Consider the following 18,122-nt stretch of genomic DNA (forward strand, 5'->3'; position numbering starts at 1 on the left):
TTTTACTTGGGGAAAGTAAATACTACAAAATTGGCAATATCCATATTAATTTTTGCTTCCAAACCCTTGTAAAGGTCACAGGGTCGGAAACCATAGGCCCGTATTTGAACCCGACATAACTTACATTTTTTACTCCACTGTTGCGAAACCTCGTTTAAAAAAATTAAGAAAAGCCTAGTCTAAGCCAAACCGTTTTAGAAATGTGAAAAAAGTTGCAGGTATTGAAAGAAATTTGTCACTTACTTAAAATAGAAGTACTGTAATTTAACTAATTTTCAGTTAGAAATTTCAAAAACCTACCTGCAGTCTGTTAACAAAATAAGACACGTAGGACATGTTACAACTACTGGAGGAATTTGTCATAGGATCATAATAACGAAGAGTTTCTCAAATTTATTGAACATGTAAAGTTTTAACTAGTTATGATTTATCTTTTGTTTTCTCTCTCTCTCTCTCTCTCTCTCTCTCTCTCTCTCTTTCTTTTCTCTTTCTTCCGCTCACCTGTTTTTCTTTTTCTTCTTCTTTTTTTTTTCTCCAAGAGGAAGCCGTTCTCTATGTTCGTATAATCACTCTCTCTCTCTCTCTCTCTCTCTCTCTCTCTCTCTCTCTCTCCCCCTCACACACACTCAAAAATACACACACAATTTTTTTTATTTATCTATCTGCATATACCTTTTATTTTTCTTACCCTATTGTTCTATTGCACTCATTTATTTTTTCATTTATTTCCTTTCTCCTGAGAAAATGGGAGTTCTCACTCTCTCACTTCATCACTACCTCTATCCCCTTTCTTGCCTATCTCTTTCTCTCTCTTCCTACCTTTCTTCTGCCTTTCTCTTTTGCTTTTTTTACAAACTAATGAAGTATTAGTGATATAGTCATAAGTATTACTTTTATAAAAAAAATATTTAATAAAAAATACTTAATTATACTATACTAATTACGTGGTCCTTGTGATTTTGTTTGCTTAAAGTTTATGAATGTTTCATGCCCAAATTGATAAATTCATGGAGCCATAATTTCACTCCTTTTAGCCCATGTATAAATCGCCTCTTAGAGTCACCCCTTCTCGCGCCTTCTTCCTTATCACACTGGCTAGGAATATAATGTATATAATAGAAATATACATAGAAAATAGAACATATAAATAATTAACAAGTCTAGTACTTTTACAAAGTATAGAATTACAATAACTTCCTTCCCATGCAGGAAGGAATACTAGGATAAGTTCTCCCTCGGCCAGTGATCTATAATTTCCTCTTTTGTCATCGCCCGTGCATTCTAAATTACAATGGGTCATTTTGAGGCAATAAAGTGGCAATGACAAACAAAATGTGACATATACCATTCATGAGGATGGTGATAAAATCCCCTACCCTACACGAAACGAGAGGGGGGTTCGGGCAGGAGCCGAAATACACCGGCGTTCCACGAGTCGGCCACAAAGGCGAGCGCCAGTTAACTCAGTCTAAAGGCAGAGTCGTACATTTGAGCCACGCAGACCTCTCCAGGGTGAGTTCACCCCACAAACCTCTTACCAATTTTACCCCCTCCACGCTATGATCTCCCATCCTACATAAAATCATAAAATTCGCTCTTGTGAATGCAAATCATAACTGGCACGGATCAATAGAATAGACATTTCGAATCAATTTGTGTCTTTTTTAATTTCATAAAACATCGTTTTGAAATAAAATTTTTCCTCATACCTTTTAACTGTATAAAATTCAACTTCAGATTACTAAGGTTAATTATCGAGTTTGCATTTAAATAAATATATTACAAGAGCTGTAAAGTGTTTTTGGATTTCCGAAACAGTTGCTATGCAAAAAAGTCCACCCGTCTTGCAAGACATGCTCGAGAAAAAGTTACTATCTAGACCTGTAGTGTTTATTTTATTTTTATTAAACAGTAGTTTTTACAGTAAAATATTGTTGAATATAAACATAAAATAATATTATTAAAACCATGAACTGAAAACATTGCAATTTGGTAAATTGAATCGAACCTTTTGAAAATGTTTAAATAAAAGTTGTTATCTCAAAAAATATTTTTGTCAAAGGATCTGCATATGTCATTATAAATATATTAAAATATAAAAAATGCAAACAAATATAAAAAAAAATATTAAAAATAAGAATTAAAATACATCAACCTTCAACATTGAAATTTCAGATTTAAAACAATCAAGTATGAGACAGTTAGAAAGAAAACACTCATTCTTTCGTCCAGTTATGGAATTATATTATATACCAGGACTTAAATTATTGATTCAAATGAGTAACAAATATGAACATAAATTCACAGTTTTGAAATCGACAATTTGTAGTACAACGAAATTACAATCGAAATTTCGTAGAATCAGATCTCACATTACCAGTATATGATAAAATTTTTGCAATGGTGTAATTAACATATTTGTTTACTTCCTAAAATCGGTAGTTAAAATTTGATACATAGACCTAAATGGGATAAAATATCTTGTTTTTTTCTAATTATAATCAATCCTAATTAAGTTTTAAAATTGAATATAAAATAATTTACTTTTAGCGTTTTTTCTGGTTTTGAAGATCCTGAAGAGTTTACTATACGAAGTTGTTCGTGGAGTTCATACCTTGTTCAACCCTCAAGGGCTCGGGTGGTCGGAAGGAGCGCAAATTGTTAGCTTTCGTTCCAGTTCTCTCACTAAACAAAGTGAAGGGTCTATTTTCGAGTGAGTGCAAACTGTTTTTTGTGGTTTAGAAACCGAGGCCGATGCATGATTTTTCGTCGTCCACGACCCTGTTGTGAGGAGACCCGTTTCAAAAATGGATCGTCAATCCTTTTTCAATGAGAAAAGGTGCACGGAGGGTATTGTGTCGATTTTTCCCTTTTCTTATACGAATTCATGAGAGGAACGTTTCTTTAGGTGTATACTGGCTTGGTGAGAAACGGTCGATTTAACAACATGCCCAATGGAATATCCGCAGAAGCGAACTTTATTTTTTCACCTTTCGTCTCATAGTAATTGAATTTTTTAAACAATCCACGTTATATTAAAATTTGATATTTAGAAAACACTCTTAATTTTGCATATAAAAAAATGGAAGTAAAAATTCTAAAATTACACAATAATGAATTTTTTTAACTCACTTTCTCAAAATCCAATTTCTAAGAGTGCAACTTTTACCAAGACATAAATTTCTCAGTGGCCAAAAAATACAACAAATATCATTTTAGAAATATTCTTTTACTGTTACACTAGTCAACTATATGTTTGTGAATTTTTTTTTACTTCATTTATTTTTATCTCCAACTGTATATGTATTATATACAGCCAGCAGATTGGATTGAAATTTATGATTGTGGTTGTTGAAAATCATCCATTAGCAGCCGTTCCGGATTAATAAAATGTTATTAATCGTTTAAGAGCACTCTTATTCAGATTCTTTTCAGTCGTTTAGGTGGTAATTGTGGGGAACGAAGTAATCGTATTTGTGTATTAGTGTCATTCTGTGATTTACTATGAAAACGTCCGTATTATGTTTTGATGGATAAAACAACGGTTGGTATGTGAAGAACTCTGAGAAGTGTGTTATTGTTTACGTAAAAAGGGACAGAAACAATTAGTCAAAAATTTTGGAACGAAAATTTTGTAATATTTGAATATTAGAATATTTGGCCGATCCTTAAACTTGACACCCATACATCCAAATAGGTTTGAGTAGGTATGTGTATGTCGAAAGTTGTGACTTTAATGGTAATTTTGATTGTCGATTGAGTAGGTAATAAAACATTTTAAATCGTTTGTTGAGTGTCTATTTTTTTAATCCTGTGTGCAATCCAAGTTAGTCTTCTATCAAAGTCTATCAAAGTAAGTCCTAAATAGTTAACTTTGTCGGATTGAGGAGCAGGTTCATTGTATACGTACATGCCGTGATACTTGTGAGTGTAAAGGTGTTAGGACTTTGAGGGGTTAAACTCTATTTTCCAAAGATTGCACCATTTTTCAATTGTTGATATGTGGTTTTGTAACATAAGTGAAGCTTGTGTAGAAGAGAGGTGACGTATTAATATGGCGGAGTCATCTGCTTGTGTGGCGGTAAGTGTATTCTCATCTATGGGCATATCAGAATAATTGTGTACAACAGCTGAGCGAATATTGACGCTTGTGTCACACCTGCAACAATTCTTCCATCTCAAAAGTCTCCGATCCGTGGTATACTGCAAAAAATCTCTCCTTATGGTAAGATTGTATAATCAGATAATAGGCCTGAGGTAAAAAATATTTTAATTTGTATAATAATCCTTCATACTTTGTCGAAGGCCTGGGAAACATCTACAAACACCCCAGTCGCGTGCAGTTTCTGCTTGAGACACGAAGTATTGATAAAGTAGATAATATAAAGTTGATGAGTAGTGGAATGAAGGGTTCGAAAGCCAAATTGATGATCTCGTAAGATGTTTTGTGAATTGGCAATAGAGATAATTCTTTTGTAAATTAATTTTTTGAATAATTTAAAAGATACAGGTAACAAACTAATAGGGCAATAAGATGATGGGGAGCTTAAATTTTCATGAGGCTTTGGGATCATTTTAATGTAAGAAATCTTCCTTTGTATAGGAATGTGTGTGGTTCTTAAAATTTCGTTAAATAAAGAAGTCAGAAATAGGACGGCTTTTTTGGGAAGTTTTTCAAGAACTTCAGCAGTTATCACATCATGATCAGGTAATTTTTTTAGAAAGGTGTCTATATATTTCTTGTGATACTTGTTTTCGAATTATTGGCTTAGGTAGGAGATCTAGTGGTATAGGTGTCATAAGTGATTCTGACATAAATTTATCGTGTTCAATATAGATGAAGTTATGGGGTTTGAATACCTCAGAGTGATGTATCGCAAATGGTTTGGACTTTTTTTTTATCGAAAACGATCCAAATTCCATCATCATTCCCGAGGGGAGCTGAAAGATACGTTTGGTACTAGGCCAGAGGCTCCCATCCTCTGTTGACAAGCTTTTTAAATGGGTTTATATATGTGTGGTGATTAGTGACCGTTAATCGATATTTATTTAGAAATCGTGAGATGCGGTAAGTTTCAGAAAAACATTTTCTTTACAGTGCCAACGTTTCGATCTTTATTGAGATCATCTTCAGGGCCAGGGATTTACAAATATTGTTTACATATTACAATTACATTTTAGATGTGGAAAAGTGAATTTATACAATGCAAAATATATTTTTTTTTATATATTCAATCAAAGTATTTCTACTCACTCAAAGTGTTTGTCTTCTGTGTAATTGTGCCATTCTTGCGCGTCGTGTCGAGAGTGCCAGTGAGATTTTGCTATTTTGTGTTTATATACGTTGGATTTTGAAGGGATGGGGAAGGATGTCAGTATAGAAAAGACATTTTTGTATAAGGCGTCGGCTTCTTTGAGGTGAAAGGAGCCGACGAAGGGAAAAAATGTGTTGGTAATGGTTCGGTCAGATTGTCCTTTCAGGATTATATAGAAAAGGATAAAATAGGAAAAGGAAAGCTAAATTGTTGGGAAATAGACTATGTGAAAGACTGTGTTTTGTTCTGTGTGTAATACTTTTGAATTTTTGAAGTCGAAATTGTGTTGGTGTTCAAGATGGTGGGTAGCGAGTGCTGTAGGATTTTGCTTAGGTTTTTTGTAATCATAGATATGTTGCTTTAGTTTCTTGTCCAGATATTGGGATGTAAGACCAATGTAAGTTTCCGGACAGGTTAACAGTTGATCTTGTAGATTACGTCAGATTTATTTGTTATTGGTTGGGATCTTTAATTTTGGAAAAAAAAGAAAAAATCCAAAAGTATTACACACAGAACAAAACAAACATAAACTTAATTTCTTAGAAGTGGTTTACATCAACGGAGATAAACACAGCATCAATTACAGAACAGATACATGTAAACTCAGTCGCAGCTACGCCAATATCATTAATCAAATTCAATACAGATAACATACATATATTATCACATCACATTCCACACATCAAACATTTTTCACATAGTCTAATTTTTCAACAATTTAGCTTTCCTTTTCCTATTTATCCCTTTCTATATAATCCTGAAAGGATAATCTGGCAGAACCATTTCCAACGTTTTTTCCTTTCGTCGGCTCTTTTCACCTCAAAGAAGCCGACGCCTTATACAAAAATGTCTTTTCTATACCGACTTCCTTCCCCACCCCTTCAAAATCCAACATATATAAACATAAAACAACAATATCTCACTGGCACTCTCATCACGACATGCAAGGATGGCACAATTACACAGAAGACAAACACATTGAGTGAGTAGAAATACTTTGATTGAATATATTAAAAAAATATATTTTGCATCGTATGAATTCACTTTTCCACATCCAAAATGTAATTGTAATATGGAAACAATGTTTGTAAATCCCAGGCCGTGAAGATGATCTCAATAAAAATCGAAACGTTGGCACGATAAAAAAAATCTAGTTTTTCTGAAACCTTCAACACACCAGACCGCATCTCACGATTTCTAAATAAATGTGTTTATATAATTGTTGTTTAAGTAGATTTATTTCATTTTTCAATGTATTCAAAAGTTAGTTGTAATTTTGTTTGTGAATGACTGATGTACGCTGTCTAAGGTTTCTAGCCCTTGTTTGCCTTATGTAGGAAGAATAATTTGAAAGATTTTCTTTGTGAGTGTGAGACAATGAGGTTTCCCAAGCTGCATTTTGCATTGTTTTTGTAAATAGATTAACCGCGTTTTCTAGATCTCCTGGTGTTTTTGAGCTAATTGGGATGGAAAGTTTTTCAACAAGCAAGGAACGAAATTTTTCGCAATTCATTGGTCCAAGAGTTACAGTAGGACGATGGTTTTTAATAAAAGTTTTCAATTGAAGTGATAAAAGACAGGTAGATGGACAGATGCTAATTCGGTGGAGGTGTTTGTTTGAAAAGAAATATTATTTATTCCCTTACAAACCAAAAAATTCTGTAGATCCGGAGATTTTTTGGTTGATGTTGGTAGATATTGAGAGTGTATGGTGTGGTGTAGTGAAATGTGAGTTTAACATTTTGCTTTCTAAAGGTCGACATCTAGGAGAGCAAAGATGGGAGCCCCACTGGATATGTTTAGCGTTGTAATCCCCGCAAGCCAAAAAATTTGGCCCAGAAAGCGAAGAACACCCTAAACTGGTCACTTGAATGAGTTTCTAGGTGGGCAATACACCGCTGTAAAAGCAATTGTCTTGTTGAAGCATTGTAGAGAAATGGAAGTACTCTGAAATTGTGGTGTTGTATAAGGCGGTAGGACGTAATGTAAAAGTGAAGGCTTCATAATCACAGCAGTGCTACCGTGGGATCTGCCTTCTGCACCTGGGTGGTCAGTACTAACTATACACAGTGTAAACTGTACTGTAAATGAAAAGTGATTTTACAAACAATACTTAAAACGTCCTAACTCAAATTGATTCTTTGATTGCTAAGAAATTTAAATTTAAACGTGATAACGGTACTTTCTAGTCGATCGCAAGTGATTTTAGACAGTGTGTTTATTTAACTGGTGCATTAATAAAATTTACAACATCTAAAATTGGATCATTACCTTAACGCTGTATCATTTTTGAAGCCTTGGTGCATCAACAAAATTCACTATTCGTGTGATTTTGTTTGAATTTTATTCAACCTATTTGACCTTCAATGCTTTTTGTAAAATGACAAATTATTGGTGAAAATTTGCACAAAAGTGATTTTACAGCGCGTATAAACCAAAATGTATTCTTTAATTATTATTTAAATTTTATCAAATAAAACCGGGTTGGAACGCATTTTATAGCGTGCGAACAGTATAAATTCTACATGAAACCAGAGATATGAATATTTAACGTCTAATTTAGTTTGCATTGTGGATATTGCGGATTAAATTTACGAAAAGCTTATTATTCGGCAATACTCGATAGGTCACCGTTTATTGTACGAATTGGAATCACCATTAGTTCAACTAGATGGGAATGAAATTCACTCCGGGCCATGATATTTGAGAAAGGAATAACCTTTATCGCAGTCCTTTTAATGTCATCGGGACTGAGAATTAACAAGATATCCAAACAATAATTGCACCAAGTTTATCTTCTTGTGGAATAAAGCAAATATACAATTATCAATTTTTTTAAATAGCATAAGTTTATTTGTTATTATTTCGGACAAATATAATGAACTATCAGATAATAAATATGTAACTTTGATAAGAAACTTTCATTGTTCATTTCTGCAACTTGATCTAAAGTTCATATTTTTCACCAGATTAGTCACCATCTTATAAAAAGAAATTGAAAAGGGTTTAGAAAATTTATAACCAAGCGGTAAAGTGCAAGGTTCATTAACATTTATATATAAATATNAAAAATCACATATTTAGCACTAATTTTTTGAATTCAAAATTATAGATTATGAATTTTAATCAGTTCTTAACTAAATTTTTTTTGTTTATATATATATTTATTTTTTAAGCAATGTGTCTGGCTGAAATAATCAAATTTTTCCTTTTCAGAAATTGTACCGTGTATTTTCCGTTCCTTTATTAATATCAAAAGTTGCAAACTTGCTTCAATTCTTTCTCTATTGAAAACTTTTTCGCTTCATTTTCTCCAATTAAATGAGTTTCTAAGCTTGTTCTGAACTATTTTATATTTTAACAGCATGAAGTTAACTTTCGGAAGTCCAAAGAAACTTGGGAGGAATAAATGCTAATAAATTTTATCCATTTATATACCAATTATAAAAACATCACCTCAAACAATCAGTATTTTAAGCCTGTCGGGAAAATAATATTGTGTTCGTACAAAATGCATAAAGTTAGAACATGTTACAAACGAATCATGGGATTCTGTTCGTGCCCCGATCGTTTGGGGGAGGCGCTCATCATTCTATTTCTAGTTCATTCCTATTCTTAAAGAGAGTAGAGGCCCACGTCTGGCTACGAGTTACATATCGATTTCGTTGACAAAGTTCTTGAGAAAGGTCCTGGAGACCATGGTGAACGGTCGATTGATCAGGCACCTAGAGACGAACGGATTTTACAGAAATTATCAAACGGGATTAGTTACGTATCACTCGGCGGTGGATCATGCCTGTCTTCTCGAGGACGACCTTCAGGACACGTTCTTGAACAGAGAACATGCTCTGGCCGTGTTCTTCTACCTCGAGGGGGTGTATGATACGAAGCGGAGTTTGCGGAAATGTCACGATTTCGGTCTAAGAAGTAAATTGCCTCGGTTACTCTGGGGTTTCCTGGAGAACAGTAGGTTCCGAGTCAGGTTGGGAACCGTGCTCTCCAGGGATCACGTGCAAGAGAACGGTATCTCTCAGGGTTCGGTGATAAACGTTGCTCTTTTCTTGGTAATGGTGAGAGGTCCTCCCGCAGATAAAAAAATGCTCTTTGTCGACGACCCCTACTTCTACCATTCCGGTAAGGATCTCGCGGAAGCCGACCGTAACACACATCGGGGACTGACAACCTTTTTGGTGAAAGTCCGAATAAAGCCTTGAAATACATGCCAAATAAAGTATTTAAATTACCAAAAATATTTTTTTCTCGGCTTTTAGTACTAACTGGCAAGAAGGTCGATAGGTGTCTAAAAATTTTTTGGCTTAGTATCACCAAAAAGATTTAAATTTAAAATCGGTGAATCCAAGTCTGAAGCCTCTTGTTCATAAAAATAAACAATTTTGTTTTAAATTCAGAACTGGTTTCATTTTACAAAGTTAAATTAATTAAAATTATGTTCAAAGGTTAAAAAAAAGGCTTGATTTTACTAGTATTCTAAATATATTTCATTTTATTATTAATTACAATTAGAAAAAATGGATTAATTCTTCAACTATTTTGATTTAGAGCCTATTGTAGAGAATTTTTATTGACTATATGCGTTAAAAATATGGCTATTTATACTCCAATGATCAGTGCATTTTGTTCTTCAGAAAGACAAGAAGTTGGATAATACAGAATATTTCTGATATGCCACTTCGGAAATTTTTGGTTTTTTAAAGATTTTGTTCACATTTTTTATAATATTGATATCGACGTATACCTTATATACAAAATTCTTCAGGTGTATATATAAAATTTCTTTCACAACAATTTATTATATTTACGGTACATACCTATATATTTGACTCGGGGTGTGCATGTGGGCCAGATTTGCAGATTGTCAATATTGGTAGCATTGTAGTAGGTGCACAGCTGGGATTCCTCCTTACTCGGTGAGGCAGAATCTTGAGATCGGAAACATGGCCAAAGGGCCGAGTAAGACCGCGTTTCCCTTGCGATTCCCAGGATTCTAAGTATTCCGTACCTTCTGAAAACTCGACCCGGGTCGAGTTAATTCAATGCTATGTGCTTCCGCGGCGGTGAAATTCGCCTGTTATTGGCAAAACCCGCATTTCCTCCTGGAAATTCCTTCTATAAATCATTTACTGTTTTGACTTACGATATTCAACGTTACCGTATCAAGTACTTTTAACATTTTCCAAAATAAAAATAATCATTCCCCCAATTTCAGAACAAACTTTCTTTAATATGAATATTTAATATTTATATGACGTTATTTATGCATCATATGACAGAAAAGAACAGATATACGTTATACCTAAATGTACATAAATAATCATACATTTTATTAAAGCAGTCAGTATACTAATCTTGCCATGTAATGAATTTTAATAGAAATTCTATTTCTAACCCCCATTAAAACTATTTAGGTAAGGAAAATCAGACTATTTTATAGCTAATTAAGTATTTATTACTTTAAATCCATTTCTTATTTTATTCAAGGAAAGACTTTTATAAATCCAGAAGTATTTTTGTTAGAAAATATTTAGTGGTGCAACAAACAATTTTTTATAATGTTAGATACATTAATTTACAATATATAACTAAATTTATAACCTTCCAGTAAAAAAAATCTCCCGATTTTGAGGTTATGATCAAAAATACCGAAAGGTTATAAGAAAGCTATAAATTTCCTTACCACCATTGACACCGCAACACATAGAACACCTACTTCTCAATCTAATGTACATAATCATAAAACCCATTCCCAAACATCAAAAACCTCTGCATTTCCCTACCTCATATCGCCTCATCAGTTTTTTGTCATTATTTGGTAAAACCATGAGAGAATGAAAAAGAAAAAACCTGAAACCTATATCCTAACCTTGAAACTTCCAACATTTCAACCCAGGCAGTTGATTAACATTCAAGGGACATTAATGTAACATTCAAAAATGTCACAGGGTGGAAGACAACGTCGCATCATCCAATGACCGGAAGGAATTTTGCTCGTGTGCTTTCCTAGACTTGACTGAAACGCGAGGGGATCCTTCCATTCATCTATTACTTCATCTTAAAATCGTATCTGTACGATAAGAACTCCAAGCAATTTTTTCTCCCTGCGTGGGTTCCACAGAAAGCCTCCCAGTTCCCATTCTCTAAACCGTATACTCTGCAGACATTACCGATACCCTACTCTTCATTTATGCAGACAGCAGTCCTTTCAGTAAACCTAGACCAAGTAGCGGCCTTCAAAATCCTCCATACCTCTTCTGTTTGGATATATAGTTCAAATAATAAAGGATCAGAATCAACAAAACCAAATCACAGCAAATAACCTTCATCCTTTCCTTGGTCGCCTCTTCTCCAATTTACCAAACTCTGTTCCTCTTCCAGCAACCAATGACGTCCGCTTGGAACCGCGATACTCAACGTAAAAGAATAAAATCGGAAAGACGGCATAAACTACTCAAAAAATCTACATGACCACTATCACAACAAAACAAACGATTCAACTGCAGCCCATCTGGACGTACAGTATTCAGCTGAGCGGGTCAACCATGCGTTCCAACTTTCAAAAATACAACCACTCCGGACCAACATCTTTCATATCCCATTTATCCTTCAGAATCAGCAAGACGTCGGTACAGTCGACTGCATAAAACCTGGAACTGCCTAGTCATACTAATACTACTAAATAATAAAATTAAATTTAAGTCAATTATAGCAACGCAAACTTCATAACATGTATAATAACTTTTTTAATTGGTTTTTTATTACATTTATTTGATATTTACAACTACAAGTATTGTATTAAGTAAATATGTTCGTATATGTTGGATTTATCATTTGAGGCTCTTGTAGGAGAAGTTGCCCAGTGGCAACACTCCTTCACAATGATATCTTGTTCTGTATTCTGGAAGTGATAAATGTCGTACGAATAGATTAATGTGTGTGTTCAGTGATTGATGAACTTTTTTATAGCGGGTTTTAATGAGTTCATGTACAAACGGGATGTGTAGATCGTTATGAATAGTGTAATTTGAAACGTAAAAAGCAATTTATAATTTGACGGAGAATTTTAGATTGGATTGATTGGAGACGCTGGGAACTGGAATCCTTTTTAATGGTGAATTAGATTTTTGGTTTTCGCTAATATTTTCTTTGCACACTTTGCCAAATAAATGGTTATTTTTTTAAAGTAGAAATGAGTTCTAAAATTTTCTCTTCTAATTACTAGACATACGTCCAAAACTATTTGCACTTTAGGAGTATTTTTTGCGTACATAGTTTGGAGAGGTCAGTTGTGTTTATTTGTTTTCCGACAATGAAACACACACACAACAAGATTCAGCGGACCCAAACAGGTGAACAGCAACGCCCACGAGGGCAAATTATTACATATTCTTTTCGACTTGAATTGCTTTTTAAGCATATAAAATTTACATTTAAAGTTTAAAGGTGTAAGTCCTGGAAGGGATGCTTGGTAAAACTTTTTATATACCTTATTATTACTAACATATATGATTTCATTGATTGACAGATCGATTGGACAGAATAAAAGGCAAACCAACTACGTTAAAATTAATAAAGTGATCATAAAATTGCACGTACAAAACAAACAAACAAAAAATTGTGAGTTGCTAGTTGTGTTCACGTTAGTTTTATAACATACGTTCCTTTATCGTTTCAGTTATTTTATTTAGATATTTTATGACCGTACAACAGTAGAAAAATTATTGCTGTAAATAAAAAAGTCATTCATTCAACCTTTGCAAACATTCACGTCCTAAATTTACATGTTTATTGTTCCCAATCGTTTTGACTAAACCTAAATAAGTCAACGACTTTCATGCTTCATTTGACCTAGTGGTATCACTCTCCAAAAGGTCCAAAGTGCTCTAAGCAAATTGTTTCAGCCGCTTCTATAGATTAGGTGCAATTTAATGAAGTAAGTTGTCTCTATTCACGGACAGTTTTATTTATTTCATTTTACACGTTACGAGATCTTCACATGCGATTTTTTATATTGAAAACGTTATTTATGGATGAACCTCTGTTTTTTTCGGATATGGTGCCATGAGGGTTAGGCAAAACGACCCGGATCGACAGCTTTAAATAATTTCTAATCTTGACTCAAATGCTTTGAAAGAACGAAATTTACGTTCAGGCCAATATTTGCCCTTTTACGATTGAAGGGGTGGAGTGAGGCTTAGTGAAATTTTATCTCGAAAAGACCCTCTTATTTTGGTCCTGCTCGGAAACTTTCAACATCAGTTTAGCCATAATACTCATAAATATCAAAGTAAATGACAATTTAACGTTTAGACCTTCTACGATAAAAGTCATCCCAGTTGTTTAATCTAATCTGAGAGATCAGCACACGATTTTATTTCTTAGGTTCTCTTTATCCTATACTTTATTGAATTGTTTACGTTTATGTATGAAATTGAATTAGCGGAATCTACTCCATTTTTTACAATAAACTGTTTTAATAATGTCTAAGGAATTTTTCAAACTATTAATATGTCTGGTAATTATAATTAGAATAGGGTCAATAATTTATTATCATTTTTCGTAAGCAACATTTTGTAATTTATTATTTTAATTGAATTGTTTATTAATGATGAGATATTTAATATTATGGAAATAACAGTTTATTGCCAAAAGCTGATTATTATATAGGTTAATATCATTTTCAATTCAACCAAAATAAATATACTGGCATTTTTAATCACAAAAAATATACCTTAAAACGTTTCCTCTTATGCTGATTATCATAAAATTCCATAAAGTTCCATAACATAAAAACCTTGCTGGACCCTTAAGATGACTTAATTGGTGTTGGAGAAACTGTGAAACTTGAGAAATTTGCCTAAAGTTCAATTCAGGGGCACTAACACGTTGAAAGACTAGAGTTTTAGAAGTTCCTAATTATGATTAGACAACTTCATTTCAAGAAGCTCTAAAAACTTACTCAAAATTAACAATATGATCGAAACCATATTTTCCTGAGAGATATAAAATAATGAGTTATAATTAAAAAGGAAAATTGACAGCAAATAAACCTAGATAATTTTCATTCATATAATCAATGGATTTTGAGTAGGTACTATGAAAATGTTTTAAAGTAAAATGTTAAACCTAATTTCGCAGCAATATGAACGTCACCTGAAAAAAATGCCAGTTTCTCTTCTAAAACACGAGCGATGAAGGTTCCATTAAGCGGATTATTGCCGGCAATAAAGGTAAGAAGAACTTTGGTGAATACAAAGAAAGTACTGTTTCAACGGGACAACCTGTTCGGACACTTACTGACATACAAAGCCAAAACTTTCGGGATGGATGTGGTATCGAGCTCCTACAGCACTCACACCACCAATACACCTTTAGTCTAGCACTTCCTTAGCTCTTTTCAAAAGTTTCATAGAGTTAAAAAACTGAAAAACTTAAGTGAATACAATTTATCGATCAAAATCTAAGGAATTTTATCCTCAGAGATTTGAGATGCTAGTAAATTACCCTTTGGTATCGACTAAACGTAAGGTTTTGTAGTCTGACAAGAGCAATAAAATTTCACTTTATACATTTAAAATTCTACCAACTGGTCAGTAAAGTTTCGGAAACTTACAAGGAGACGACCTAGTTGGTGAGTCACGGATTTGAACCGAACTTTTTTGGATGATTCTAACTCCAAAATATTGGACACCTATACGCCACTTTCTGTGAATAAACCCTGGTTTTTCCAAAAAATGTTTTTAAAGTTATGCGTTTTTTACCACTTTTATTTTGTCTTTCAAATTGGTCAAATCAACTATAATAATCAAACATTTATTAACATCATAATTTTCATACTATGCATCCTGGCTTTTAAATTGAAGTGGAAAGGCAGCTGCGTTTTTATAACCTTTAACTAAATGTCTATGACTATGGCTTTTTTACTTTATTTTCTTTACTGAGAATACAATTAGCGGAGAAAATTAGAGAAAAACCCGCTGACACTTGTTGCGTTAAAAATAATAAGTTGTCGTAATAAATTAAGAATTATTTAAATGGAACCCAAACAACTTTTACTTAACAGAGTTAAATAATTCATACATACATAAGTAAATACGTATATAAATTATAATTAACAATACTGATAAAAAGAAATAAGTAAATACGTACATCTATAGGACTGTAACAATAATTAAATAAGTACATAAATAATTAAATAAAAATTATGTATATACAAATTCTTTATTACAGAAAGATAAAGAATTTGTGTATCCATACATTATATGTTATACATGTTAAATTTATCCATTTATGCTTCCGTTAAATCAGGGTGTTGTACATTCCTTTGGATCTGCAGACGAAATTTTTGCTTTTTTCAGAAAGCCCAATATTTCTTTAGTAAATTAGGCACTTCTAGACACTTAAATATAAATTTTTGTTTGAATTTCAATTTATGATTTTTTAATTGTTGAGAAGTCATTGTCGGAATATCTGATTAAAACGGCTATAATTCAAAAACGGCAAAAAAATTAAACTCAAGCAAACCATTTGAACGAAGTGGACTTTTTTAACGAATTATATACCATTAAAAAATATAAAACATTTTTATAATATTATTTGTCAGAATTTTTTTGCGAAATGAGGGCCTATTCTCAAGAAGTGGCGTATACGTGTCCGATATTCTATAGAATCAGCAAAATAAGTTTGGTCCAAATCCATGACCCACCAACCTGGCTGTCCTCTTGTGGGTTATTTTGATTGTTTTGGAAAGAATATTATGTTGAAAGGACTTAGGTCGAATAGTAGTATTTCCGTTTATTGTTTGCGAGACGTCTATCCAATGTGAAATGTGTGAATTCGTGCATTTTGAAGATATGAGGGATTCTATCCGTAACACTGATGAATGGTTGTGTTATGGCGCTCGAATAATACTCTGTTATTCGCCCGAAGAAGCACAAAAACAAATCTAAAATAAACCTGTTCTAAAACATTATGTGCACTTGACTGTTGTTTAAAATTGGCAGATTTCCTGTCGAAAGTATATTGTCACTTCATGACCGAAAGATAAAATAAACAAGTATCGATTTGCTTAAGATGGATCGTCCAATTGGTGACGCTTATTTTATTCCCTGGGCATTGGGTGTTTCTCAATAATTTTTATTGTCTTTTTTTAAGGTACTTTTAGTATGGCGACATTAAGAGGAACCACAGGTGAAAAAGTTTCATTACTTCAAGATTTTGTTAGCTTCAATCGCTTTAGCAATGGTTCCAGTTCTTTGCCCGATGAACAGTTTATGTAGCTCACTTCATAAAACGCAAATAGATATTCTTATACTTGGATTAATTGTGTCAAAGTCCTGAGAAATTTTACCATCTTACTTTAGCCTTTTTTCTAGTAACGCTGAAGAATATTCAATAGAACTAACGATATCTATCAGTATTTTATCTTCTTTGGCCATGTTGATATACTATTCAATCGATTAGTTTTTGATCATATTACGTATTTTATGCCAACAAACATTTCTACATTGAATATTTGATTTGTAGAATGTGCAGTTAGAAATTTTATACGACCAGTCCGTCCCACTGCAAGAGAAAATTGAACATTTGATTGGGTGGTCTTCCAAAGAATTGATTTTGAGTCATTGACTTTACCCGTAGTCTACATAAACAAGGTGAATAGGGGGGGTCAAAGGACAATTAGAACTTTATCAGAGCTCAAAATATAATCGAAGGCATTACGATGACTATACATTGTTTAGGTTATTGATCAGTTGATAGTTTATTTACCATCGATTAATCTGGAAAGGTTATTTAATTATTAACTGTCCTAGCTAGCCGTAAAACATGTTAGAAATTTAAGGCGATTCCAGTAAAACATTTAACCTTTTTCGTCATCTGGATTCGTCACTTGCTTTATGTAAAAAAAGTAATCCGCATCCAAATATAAAAGATTTAACCCAGGCACAAAAAATAGTGCATAATTCACTAGTTTTCGTGGTCCGCTTGACGAATTAATATCTATCAATTAATTAAGGTTTTTAGTTAAGATAAAAAAGTCAGTGACACGAGCGAACCCACGAAAAGAGAGAAAATTCAAAAGGTGGGGTTGAGATGGGAAGTGTCCAAGTGGATCGAGGTCACGATAGCTCAAGTAGTAGAGCAGCGGCGTATCTAGCCGAAGATCGTGGGTACGAATCCAGCTCGTGACACTGGCTGTTTTATCTCAACTAAAAACCTTAATTAATTGATAGATATTAATTAGTCAAGCAGACCATGAAAACTAGTGAATTTAATAAGTTGGAATGAAGTATACCTTCACTAAGCTCTCCGTGGTCATTTCATTTGTCGTCGAGAATCAAATAGATTACACGACATTTGAAAATGGCAAAAAGGAGGGAAAATTCAAAAGGTGGGGTTGAGATGGAAGATTAGTGCCCGAGTGGATCGAAGTCACGATAGCTCAAGTGGTAGAGTAGCGGCGTATCAAGCCGAAGATCGTGGGTTCGAATCCCGCTCGTGACACTGACTTTTTTATCTCAACTAACAATCTTAATTAATTGACAGTGCATAATTTGATTGTTACTTCTTTCTAATCTTACTCATAAATCTCTTCTCCTTTCAAAATTAAGCACATTCACAAATCTCCAAGTAGAAAGTCTACTGGATCTAACATAGTTACTTCCATTATACACCTTTCTCGGAAGACCATAGTTTTTCATCTTTTAACTACATGTTACGTATTAAAGTTGATGATGGGCGTTGGTCTGTAAGTCGGTGAACCCGAGATAAACTTACCTTAGTTTCTTATTG

The 18,122-nt window shown here is 33.3% G+C and overlaps 1 protein-coding gene across 1 annotated transcript in view; it reads left to right on the forward strand.

The window, feature by feature from the left end:
* Positions 1-18,122, forward strand: part of LOC106665804 (cilia- and flagella-associated protein 91) — a 219,877-nt gene that overhangs the window by 41,326 nt on the left and 160,429 nt on the right. The gene's annotated exons all lie outside the window — the stretch shown is intronic.

This window comes from Cimex lectularius, unplaced genomic scaffold (assembly GCF_000648675.2).
Source record: "Cimex lectularius strain Harlan isolate CLEC.00 unplaced genomic scaffold, Clec_2.1 scaffold54, whole genome shotgun sequence".
Classification (NCBI taxonomy): domain Eukaryota; kingdom Metazoa; phylum Arthropoda; class Insecta; order Hemiptera; family Cimicidae; genus Cimex; species Cimex lectularius.